Source organism: Callionymus lyra, chromosome 12 (genome assembly GCF_982586985.1).
Source record: "Callionymus lyra chromosome 12, fCalLyr1.hap1.1, whole genome shotgun sequence".
NCBI lineage: Eukaryota > Metazoa > Chordata > Actinopteri > Syngnathiformes > Callionymidae > Callionymus > Callionymus lyra.
The window spans coordinates 20740398-20752639 of NC_141829.1; the positions used below are offsets into that span (position 1 = coordinate 20740398).

Genomic DNA, 12242 nt, shown 5'->3' on the forward strand with positions numbered 1-12242 from the left:
GATATCAGTTTGGACAACCAGAGAAACCATGTTTACACAGAAACAGACGGCAAAATTTGAGTGGGAAATTCGGAATATTTGGAGATTTTTTCCAAAGTTGTCGGTGTTAGCTGGCTTGCTGGTAGCATGTTGACAGAAGGTGGTATGCTCTAGAGCAGGGGGGGGATTGAAGTTCCTCTCGGAGCCACGATATATACTGTCACTGTTTTATGGGGCCATCAAGGCAAAAAGAAAGTTTTATTCAATGAGACAACTTTGAAAGGATAAAGAAAGAAAATAAAAGAACGTTCTAAAAAGGCTTTAGTCTTAATTTGATTCTATATTTTTGGAATCTTATCAAGTACTTCATCATGACGATGCTTTGAACTCATTACTTAATAACGTTCTACCCCTGTTTGAAATCTCAGCGAACGAGAGGTTACAAGAGCGCACTCCATTATCACGTAATAAGGTAAAGTAAGGTAAAACTTTATTGATCCCTCAGCAATGGCTTCACTCCCCCTTTCAGCCAGCTTTAATCACACCTCGCTTTTCGGTTGATGACGAGCGGTGACAAACCTTGATGTGTGACCAATCACAGAAGAGTGGGTGCGGTTATGGTAAAGGAGATTTTATCTTCAGAAAAACGTAGCGTTTTCAGTGGGCGGGGCTTACGCACAAGTAAACATTTGAATGAAAAAATAGAGTTTTGTACAAACAGACACGTAATGAGGAGTACAATAGAGTCCAACATCTATTTAAGAGACACTCAAATCCATACATTAATTTAGTCTAAAAATATAGTGTAAAATCAAACCAAATGGAAGAAAAGTGTCTAAGATTTCATTTTATAGTTTATAAACCTTTAATTAAAATAGTATTATATAAAAACACTATGGGGGAAAAAAAGAAGCAATACCCATTAAAATAAAGCGGCAAATAAAATGTAATAAAAAGTAGTTTTATACTGAGTTGAACTACTAATACAATTGTTGGACAGACATCGAAAAGGGTTGATTTTATATTTTTGACACGTGGATCTCGCAGATGGCGTCAGGCGGGGACCGGCGGCTCTACTTTCTACCATAACTCACGAACAAAACCCACGGATGTAAAAATTCAATCGTTTTTTTTTTTTTTTAAAAGCTCGTGATTCGTGTCTAAAGTCTCCAAACAAGCTCGCAGGAACGAGCTCCTCCGCTGCCTTCCTGCTCCTCGCTCCGCTTTCATCATCGATTCCTCCTCCGTCTGCTGCCGAAACCTCCCTGTTCCTGTTTTCGAGCTTCAGCGGAGCTCGCCCGTGCGTGTGCGGCGTGCGCGTGCGGCGTGTGCGCCAGCGCCCGCCCGCGTGTATGTGTGTGTGTCTGCCTGCCTGCGTGTGTGTGTGTGTGTGTGTGTGTGTGCGCTGGAGGCTTATGGTAATTGCGGTCTCCCGACTGGCCTTCTGGGTAGCGTCTGCGTGAGTGGGAGTGGAGCGAGTCTCTCGGTCTCGACAGCTCGTTCAGTGCGGCACTCCCCGTCCAGCTCGCGCGTCCTCCGGTGCGAACCGCGGGGCTCCCACCGGGTCTTCGATCCTCCGATACGAGACGAAAAAAAAACGGGATTTTTTTCTTCTTCTTCCCCCTCTCACCCCCCACCACACACTGCTCAGTTTCCGGAGCTGCTCGGCGGCGGCTGCCACCATGGAGCGAGTGTGACGCGGGAGAAGCACGAGCGTGGACGGCGTGTGTAGCTCCGCTGAAAGCCAACATGGCGCTGCTGCGAGCGAGACTCCGGCCGAGCTGAAGCCCCCGAAACCTTCCGCCACCTGTGTGTGTCCCCCACACACCACCACCACTTGGATCGGAACCTCTCCCGGGCTTGGAGTTTCTTCTTATCCGTCCGGAACAACAACAACAACAACAACAAAAAAAGAAAAGACGCCCGTTTTGTCATTGATGGAGTTTTTATCGAAACAACTTTAATTTTTATTTTTTGATTCTTCTGGAAGTGGATACTTGAGTCATTGGACTTTTTAACCCGTTTTTTTTTTCCTGATCGACTCTTAAAAAAAACTTGGATCTGGATCCAGAACCAGCGGGACCAGGTGAGACATGACAGTTTTATTATTATTCCTTCAGTCTTTTGTTTGTTTGTTTGTGATTCCGCCGTGGATGACGCGAAACAACACACACTTGTGTTTTCTTTGTGTTGTGTTTTAATGTGAGTTCTGTGAAGACTTTTTAGTGGGTTTTTCCTTTTTTTTCTGGACCGGCGCCCGGTGCGGGTGCGCAGAGACAGCGGAGCGACCACTTCTAAGAATAGCGCATAGGGTGGTCTTTGTGTGTTTCGGCGGGGCAATGGCATGATAAATAACACGCACGCTCATGCGCGGCCGTGATCTTGCCCCCCCCACCCACTCCCTCCTTTCTCTCCCCTTTTTTTTCTTTTTTTTTACGAGCGTCCGAGGTGAGAAAGAGCCGTGAAGGATGAGTTCGGAGCGGCGTCGTGTTCGGGCGAGAGGTGGAGAAGGGAGGGAGGAGGGGGGGGTGACGAAGTGTGTGCGTACGCGTGCTTGTGCGCGCACACGGAGTCCTGCGCTAAACAAGGTTACGGAGCTCAGCCTCGCCCCTGCCAGGGGAAGGCGAGTGATCCGGTTCAGTGGAGTTGTTGGAGGGCATCTCCCCCGGGGGGTCGCGCGGGTGACGCTGCGACACCTCCGTGCGCGCGCGTGTGCGCGAGGTGGTGACTGAGCGTGGGAGGTAAAAAAAAAGAGAAAAAAAAAGAAAAAAGGACTCGATCGCTCCCGATCCTCGTCTGGCGGGTCGGACTCAAGTCTCCCGGAGTCACGTTCGAGTCGTGAGAGCTCACCCCGGGTGATGGTGCGTCGCTGGTATGCGAGATAACGATCGGGTTTAGATCCGGACTTGTCGAGACAATGGAGAGACACACGCAACTCTTTTTATTTTTTCAAGATGATAAATTTCACGTATTTTAAATGTTCCTCCTGAGACGAAAGTTCAGCCCTGAAGAGTCTACGATGCATTTACCCGATGATTCTGAATCATTGATCAACTTTAGTTTGTCATGGAAAGAACTTGAACACCCAACGTTTTATGTCCCTCAGAAGAAAAGCTGCTTTGAATTAGCAGGTAGTCCAGTATCTTTCCAAGCGGTTCCCTTGGTTTTCTGGAACTGTTGTGTTCTCAGTTTTATCTTGATCTTTAAAGTATATACTTTATTGAATATTGTTTTGATTGTTTAAGCGCTTTGTGACCCTGGTCTGGAAAAGCGCTATATAAATACAAATTACTTACTTACTTACTTTACTCGGAGTTTCCTCTGGGTACTCGCATAGAACAAAAACGTTTGAAGGTTATCTCACTAAACGTGCTGGCCACCTTTCCAGAGTTTCCCCTGAAACAGGTATAGAAGTTTTAGCATTTTCCGAAGTTTCGACATTGAAAATATACTGAATGGAAACTCTTTTTTTGCCGCAATTAAGATTAAAAAACAACAAATGTAACCAAGTTTCACCCCCAAAAATACTGACTGATCAAATACTGTGTTTTGCAATTAAAACAATTTCAATTTTCTTTTTAGCTAGATTTAGAGGTAATACATCGTAACCATAAGTAAAACATGAACCTGTCGTCCGCAGAGGTACCTTTCTTAGATGATGTCATTGGTTTAGAAACTCCAAACAATGGTTCGCATGATTTTGTAGACGAAAACAACATGTGTTTTAGGACTATTACATTTTGTCATTTTCACCAAACTTTTGACTCACATACCCTTAAGCCCTCACTATGGGAGGAAACTTGAGTCGACCGTGAAAAAGCATGAGCCAGTAGACGACGGCGTCTTTTGTTTTATTATCAAAGCTTGTTGTGTCTTTTGTTTATTCCAACATTCTTATAAGGGGCGGAGGTTTTGTTTTGGTCCAAAAACATCGGCGCTATAAACGATATCACGGATCGGAGGCTCTTGCGGCGGCAAGTTTTTGTCCGGGACACTAATTAGAGGAGGCTCTCGCCGGGGGGATCGATGTGCCTGGTCCGGGCGGGCAGCAGTTCATCGACACGCTCAAGCGAGGGGAAGCGAGGATCGCTCCGGTTCCCCCCACAGCTGCCAGTCAGCGCCGGCTCCTGGTGCACTCGGGGTTGGGAGATCAGGACCTCATGTTGGGACCTTTTGTCCAGGGAAAGTAGCAGAGGATTAACGGTTTGAGGAGGAGGGGGGGGGGGTGTGCGATGGGTTCGGGGGGGGCAAAGGGGGCGAGCGGTGGAGCTGGTGTTTTTTTGGGAGTGAAGATCAGGAGCTCCGAAAATGAGCTTTTGTCGGATATGATGAGGATTAAGACGTCCAGGTTTTCCTTCATTGAAAGTGTATCACTCGAATCTCTTGTGGGGACGTTGAAGTCATGGTGGTCTCCGACTCAAAGCTGTTTTACATTGTTTTCGATGTTGTTTTTTAAAGGATACACAAGTGTTTAAGTGTCTTGAGAGTCTTTCTTGGGATCGTTACAGAAAGACGTTCGGAACCGCGAACTAGCTCCAAATGCTAGCTTGTTCAAAGCATCTGCAAATGTTTAGTCCACAGACGTTTAAGGCTAACATGTCCGGTGCAAAAATGTATCTACGAATCTTTTATTGTCTTGTACTGCCATTTATACGACCCTGTGACTACCAACATTGTGTTACCAATCCAAGCTAAGATTAGCGCCTGCCACTAGCATGTTTAGAAGTATCTACCGTAGGGGTTTGGTTCCCGAAAATACATATACTTTATCTAGGAAGTACTAGCACCGAGAGTATATATCCTGCGTTGGCTTGCTATCCTTTTGGCAAAAGCCACGGTGTTGGAGTTCCGCGGCCGGCGCTTGTTGTCGAGGTGCAGATCCGTGTGGGGTGTTTATTTATAGTGCGGGAGTGTGTCATCTTTCCACTGACTCAGTCTGGAGCCAATCTGTTTTCCAGGTGTTGGAGGAACCGGGGCAGGGGGTGAGGGCGGCGTGTGTGGAGGGGAGAGAGTGTGTGTGTGTGGGGTGTGGGGTTAGGGGGGGGCGCCGGTACTTCATCATGATCGACGGAGTGTGTGCTACCTGTCACATGACTTCACACTTCACGTTAGTTCTTAATTAGCTAAGACAATTATTCAAATGACGGTGGTCTTTGTCGGCGGAGGTTTCGAGTCGGTGGTCGCCTGCTGGGTTTATTGTGATGCTGAGTGACCGTCACTGTGTGTTTAGTGGGGGGATTGTGGTGGGGGGGTACAGGGGGGCGGGGGGTTATCCCTAAAACCTCCAATTACCCTGATGATGGTCGGATTTTTTCTAATCTGGAATCCATAGAGGCGAGAAGAAGAGTCGATATACGACCACAGCTCTGTCTCGGTAGATTCCCGTTCCTTCCGCCTTGATTGTTGTTGTGTTTTCCGTCTTCAAACCATCACTCATGTCTGGATCTAAAACAAGAATCATGTCGGAGCCCGAGTCGCTCAGCTGAGGTGCGTGTGAACAAAAAGCGAAGTCGGGCCGAGAAGGAGGGATCGGTTTTCCAGGCGCTGCACAGCTCCCGGAGGAAACGTCACGGTTTGATTGAAGCTGTGCTTCGCGCCGGTCCTCCCTCCTCTCTCCCCCCCCCGGCCCCCCGGGACCTCACGATGAAACAGGAGAGCCCCCTTCCCTCCCCCCTCCCGTCCCCCCCGCTCCCTCGCTCTGCCTCCTCAAAGCGTTTTGTTTCGACGCCGTCTGGAGCGCCACAGATCTCTTCCCGCAGAGATGTGTCGCTCTCTGGTTCGCTTGGAAACGAGACTCTTGGCTCTGACCGGATCTGTGGGTTCGCGGTCGAGGAGCAGGCCTCGTGATAATGTGGCGTCGACTGGAGACACGACGTCCTCGCGCTCCTATCTTGAACCTGTTCGACCGTGGATCGTACAGACTCCAGTCCCAAGTGTCCAGAAAGACCAACTAAAAAAAGCACTTGGACGACACATACCTCTGCTAAGAAGCTATTTTCATATGACTGATCATGTTTTTAAACTACTGTTTTTTGCTACATTTCCTCAAAGTTGTCGCTAGAAAACTGACATCTACGTTCTGAGATCTAGTAGCGGATTAGAAGCCATACAATTTGGTGACGATCAAAACTTCCTATCTCTTGATACGGGGTGTCCATACTTTTATTTTGAAAGGCGGCCGCAATCGATAAAGTGTAAAACAAGCATGGCCATTTTGGGCTGTTGTTTTATTTTTTTAAAAACGTTATACGTTCTATGTTGGTTTAGAACGATGACGGTGGGTCACGTGAAATCAACTCAAGGACTTTTCTCATTTGTTTCTCAATCTATCGTCGACGTTTCGTTAGCATTTTCATTGAATCCAGTTATTAGAAACGATGAAATCCTGCAAGAGCTCGGTCATGACTGAGGACGAGAGGATACCGTAAATTCCAGTAAACAAAATCAAAAGGGTTACGTCAAGAGTCATTAGAAGTAACACAAGTTAGTGACGCTCAAACCTTCCTATATCTCGATCCGAGGTGTCCAAAGTTTTATTTTGGAAGGTGGCCACCAATCGATAAAGTGTAAAAAAGCATGGTGAACTCATACTATGTCGGGATATTTTGGGCTGTCGTTTTATTTTTAAAAACGTTATATGTTCTACGTCGGTTTAGAACAATGACGGTGGGTCACGTGAAATCGACTCAAGGACTCCAAAGGACTTTCGGAGATACCTGATCTGCGTTTAACTCCAGTAAACATTTTTTAAATAGTTTGTTTCTCCAACTATCATCAACGTTTCTTTAGCATTTTCATTGAATCCAGTTATTTTGCTAACCTTTTTTTGGGGGGAAGGTGATTATCTTGAGCTTATTTCAAAATATATGTTGAATTGAAGTATCAAAATCTTCCTATTATTAAAAACAAAAAAAAGGGCATCTACAGAGTCGGTGTCACGCGGCCTCGACGACGACGACGCGTCCAAGCTTCTTACCCAGACTACGAAGTCTCTCCTTCTGGCCGCACTCTCGCCTCTCGGAAGATTGATTCAGCATGACACCCCCCCCCCCTCCCTCGCCGCTCCGCTCTCTATCTGCAGGCCTCGTCTTGATCAGGCCTCGTTTGTTTTTAGATGTCGGTGCCTCCGGCGTCCGTCTGACGTAACCCACCAGACTCCCGGCAGCGTCGCAGGTATTTTGGCCGTAAGAGTTTTATTGCGGCCGCGCTCTCTTCAAAGCGAGGAATGCGTCATCCCGGGCGACGTATGATCGTGTAAACCCGTCGGGCCGGACACCTTGAAGTGCCAACCGGAGATCAAAAAGCTGCCCCTTTTTAATTTATATATTTATCCCTCCTTCATATCTCCGTGTTTTCCTTGAACTGCCGCCATTTGTTTTGGGGAAAGTTTTTAAATGACCAGGTGTCGTTGCTCGAGGGTTGCATAGCTATGGTGACACCAGACCATTAACCACAACGATACGTAGCTAAAGAAACAATGACATCCTGCGAGAGCTCGGTCATGACTGAGGACGAGAGGATACAGTAAATTCCAGTAAACAAAATCAAAACGGTTGCGTCAAGAGTCATGTGGTCTGTAAATTCTGCAACACCAGAGTCAAGTACTCGACAATACTACACATATATCCATGTTACTACAGTATCACAAAACCAGATTCGAGTACTCGACAATACTTCACATATATCCTTGTTACTACAGTATCACAAAACCAGAGTCGAGTACTCGACAATACTACACATTTATCCTCATTACTACACTATCACAAAACCAGAGTCGAGTACTCGACAATACTACACATTTATCCTTGTTACTACACTATCACAACACAAGAGTCAGGTACTCGACAATACTACACATTTATCCTTGTTACTACACTATCACAACACCAGAGTCAAGTACTCGACAATACTCCAGATATATCATTGTTGCTACAGTTTCGCAAAATATCACAACACAGCGTATCGCTGACACTGTATCGCTGACACTGTATCGCCGACACTGTGCCGCCGACACTGTATCGTGTTGCCAGATTCTTGCTATTACTCACCCCTTTCTTTTCTTTCCGAAAGATGCTCTGCTAACACTTGGCTCCCCGCGAGCACCAGCCGCTCGCTAAACCGCGTGATGCTAACCTTAAAACCTGCCGTGTCCTCGTTTGTGTTGGAGCGACCCCACTGCTTTTTACTCCCCGTGTTCTTCCTTCACCTCGACCCGTGACCCTCAAGACCGCCCCGGCGGATCAAAAGTTTTTTCCGCCGCCATATCAAAGGGTAAATGGAGAAACCTGCGGTAACAGCGGTCAGTCTCATGCGGGCGCATCTCTGACACAATCGAGTCTTTTCTGGGGACATAAAGGGCCATTTAGTTCTCATTTGGTGCTGGATGAATGGAGCCAGTTCAGCAGCCGTCGCCCAGGCCCCGGCGACAGCACGGGGGGCCTCACAATGTCGCTGTTGTTGACGGCCGTGTCGCCGAGGGGGGAATTGAACCGTGTACCGACCTGAATGCAGCAGCCTGGGAGGACGCAGTGCCCCCCTTGTTTACAGCTCTGTCGCTAATAATGTGACAGCTGAAGAGACGCCTCTGGCTTCTTCCAGCTCTCCAGCGCCCCCCCCAGTTCCCTCCCCCGTATCTCCCCCCTTTTTCGCGCCCCCCCTACTCTTTTCCCACTCCGAGCCGAGGTTTTGTTTTATTAGAATCTCGGGGAAAAACACGGATGTCGAGTTTCCACGCACCGCGCCGCTGGGATGATCAATTGGGCCATTTGGCACACGTCGACTCTGTGATCAATAACAATTAAAGCGGCCGCGTGTCCGATTCGGCGCTTTCTCTCTCGCTCTGGCGGCGAGCGGTTTTGTCTCCAGGCTCCCCGACTTCCTTTTTAACCATTTTTGTGCCCGTCGTGGTCTTTCACCGAGAGCCGGCGTCTCGGCGTGTGTCGCTGTTGTAATCCATTTTTTTTAAGGGGCGCTCAACCCCCCCAACCTTGGTTATACTTTTTAAATGTCTGTTGTTGCTATTAACGTTTACTCTTTGAACTCAACGTTTGTTTGATCACATCGTATTTTTTAACAAACCTTTAAGAGCTAAAAGCCAAAAAGTAATCTCACTTTTGACTATTGCTTTGTAGCCAATCTCTTCGTTTTTAGATGTCTCAAAAAATAAGAAAAATAAAAATGACACCTGCCATCATTCCCATTCCAGGTATTGGGTTTTTATTATTGTATCCTATTTATTTAAATGATCTGCTTTGTCAATAATGCCTCGCAAACTTTCTTGAAACAAACAATTGGGAAAAGCAATATATATATATATATATATATATACACACAACTCAATTTACTAAAAATATATCTAATAAAATCAAGCTAAATATGCTAAAATTATTATTTTCTATAACTTTTATTTTAAAAAGATATAAAAGCACTTTCTTTCCATTTGAAAAAGGAATAAGGAATAAATCCTCACAATACTAACAAAAATAGGACGTTCTAAAACAATCACTAGTTTTACATGGGGGCCACATAAATACAGTCCAAAGGGCCACATGTAGCCCCTCGGCTGAACCTTTGCCCGGATTTGCTTTAAGGAGTGGCAAAAGTTTATCTGATTTGAAATTCTACGTCAGTAAATAACGTGGTGTGTTGATTTAGAGTTTCCCTGGGAATCATATTCCCCGATGACGTCATTGCTCCAGTCTGGAATATTGTCGTAAAACTGGAAAACACGTGACAGTTCGTCTCAAGTCTTTCCAGAAAAGTGTTCGCTTTTTTTTTTTTTTTTCTTTTCGATCACAGTCAACAACTGAGTCGCGTCCGGGTTTGTGGTTCCTGAGAGCGTCTGTGTGCGCGCACGCCTCATTTAATCCCTGTTTAACCCCCAACACACACTCACGCACACGCGCACACACACACACACACACACACACCACCACCCCCGTCGCTGTGGAGATTATCCTGCGTCACAGCACATTTTTTCTGGCGCTGATCGCAGCTCTGCGCTTCAGAGAGTCTGGCGCAGCTCCAGGGACAAAGATCGAGAGGCGCCCACACTCTTTCCACGGAACCAGAGTCACATTTCACCGGCGCTGCTGTGACACAAGCCCCGCTTTTCTTTTTTCTTTTCCTGTTGCTTCTTTATCATTTTTCCTCAGCGGAAGAACAAAGCAGGGGCTTCTCTCTCCGCGGCCCGACCTCAATGTCACTCCGCTTCAGAAGCGACTCGAGCCCCGGGGAGGAAATGAGGAGCAGGAGCCCCGGTGTTTGTTCCGGTGCGCATAGCTGGGAGGTCACGCAGAGTTCAAGTCTCTGGCGTCACTAGCGGGACACACACGGGGGATAAGAGGACACTGTGCTAGCGGGACACACACACACGAGGGATAAGAGGACACTGTGCTCCCGTCGCTCTCGCTCTCTCTCTCTCTCTCTCTCCGGGCGTCTATCATCAGCCAGACACATGTGAGGTTTAGCTTCTCCAACTCCCCGGCGGTTTTTTTTCCGGGTTTAATGGTGCGCGTCGCGGCCGCGCTCCAGCGGGCGCTGCTTTATAGGAGCGACCCGGGACCGGGACCGCCGCGATGGCGCTGATGGATCGGGGCGTGAGGGGTTGTTTGTTGCCGAGACTATTCTTAGCTGCGGGGATGATGGGCGTCAGCGCGGTTCTCACCCGCCGCACTGCTGGCCGGGTAATAACATTATCTCTTCTCAGAATATGCTAATCTGGCCAACACTAGGTGACCTCTAGTGGACCCATCTGGTGGCCCCCGGTACGAGCATAATAAATACTCTTATCGATCCGTGTACTTGACGTTGGGCCCTTGTGTGCTAAAGTATTCCTAATATATGTGTTATATTTAATACATTCGTCCCCTTTTATTTAATAACTAAAACCAAAAAAGGGACTCTTATAATATTATATGGTTATCCAGGATTGCAAAAATAAATAAATAAATATCACTAATTTTCGTGAAAACACTCTTTTTTTTGCCACAATAGGATTCATAAAAATAATTTTTAAAGGTTAAGTTTTTTAACGTAGCTTGTTGCTTCTTGGGATCTTAAACCACTGTTGTCCCTTAAAGATAATTCAAAACGGATTTTTTAAAAATGTGGTTGATTTACCAAAGTATTTTTAAAGTGGCAACACAGAAAAAAAGTTAGACAAAACTAATTTCTAGGGAAAATTCTAGAGGTTGCAAAAACACAAGTCGCTACTAACTTCGTTCTAACAATTACAGATGACTAGGCTAGCATTGTAACACCTGACCTAGAGCAACCATTGACAGAATAGGAGAACACGTAATGAAATGTCTTCCAAGCAAATTCAGCGATACCTTCTTTTTTTTTTGTACGATTGGACATTAAAAGTCTAAAAGTTTGGTAATGTCACTATAGGATTTCATGACATGATACTGAAGCAGATTTGACACGCAAAACAGTATTCTTGCAAATAATTACATTTTGTTATTGTCGGCTTAGAAAACGCCGATCGCCAAAACATGTTTTAAAAAATTGTATTTTATTTGGATATTGCTATTTTCGTCATCTCTGAAACAGACTATTATATCTGCATCCAAACCGCCCCTGGTTAAGACTTTGGCACATTTAGTTCGGTACTAATCAGAAGTTGTATTGTTCTGTCCTCTAGCAAGTCTCGCCCAAATTGCTGGTGTGGAAGGGGTTCAGCAATGAAGGGTAATTGATTGTAAATGCAGTTGAGCAGAGCTGCTAATTAGATTTAATCGATGGTTTGAATCACCTGCAGGTTTGGGATCGCCGGCTAAAATTTTTTCCACTGAAGATTTTGATACGTGGAAATGTTTTTTCCTAAGCAATATTAAAAGAGATTTTGCAGAGTTTGATACTTGCTTCTAGGAAGCATCGTGACCTGTGAACTGCTGACTGTGAAAAATCATTCACGCCGGCATGTTGTGAAATCACAAGACAACTTTATTGAACTGACCTAGTTACCCTCCTTATCACCGTCGGTATCGCCTTCAGTGAACCGTCGCCTCCAAGAGCACGTTCGCCGCAGTGTTTTTTTCGGGGGGGGGGGGGAGTCTGCGATGCGAGAAGCTCTGCATTAAGCCTATGCACGACTTTGAGTCGGCCGCGGTGCAGCTCAGTCCCGCTGCCGTGAGAGCAGGCATGAGAGCGAGGGGGGGAGGGCGAGGGTGAGTGGGAGCGCCGCTCAAGGGGCCCACAGCAGGCTGATTAATGGCCCCAGGTCACGGCAATAAAAAGTGGCGTGCCAGCGGCTCCGA

At 46.5% G+C, this 12242-nt stretch overlaps 1 protein-coding gene across 2 annotated transcripts in view; it reads left to right on the forward strand.

Annotated features, from left to right (window-relative positions):
- The first annotated feature begins 1407 nt into the window (after positions 1-1407).
- The window catches only part of bcor (BCL6 corepressor), a 39039-nt gene continuing 28204 nt past the window's right edge, over positions 1408-12242 (forward strand). For both annotated transcript variants that reach the window (XM_087804796.1, XM_087804797.1), the window contains exon 1: positions 1408-2065. The gene's annotated coding sequence lies outside the window, so the exon portion shown is untranslated. The remainder of the gene's footprint in view (positions 2066-12242) is intronic.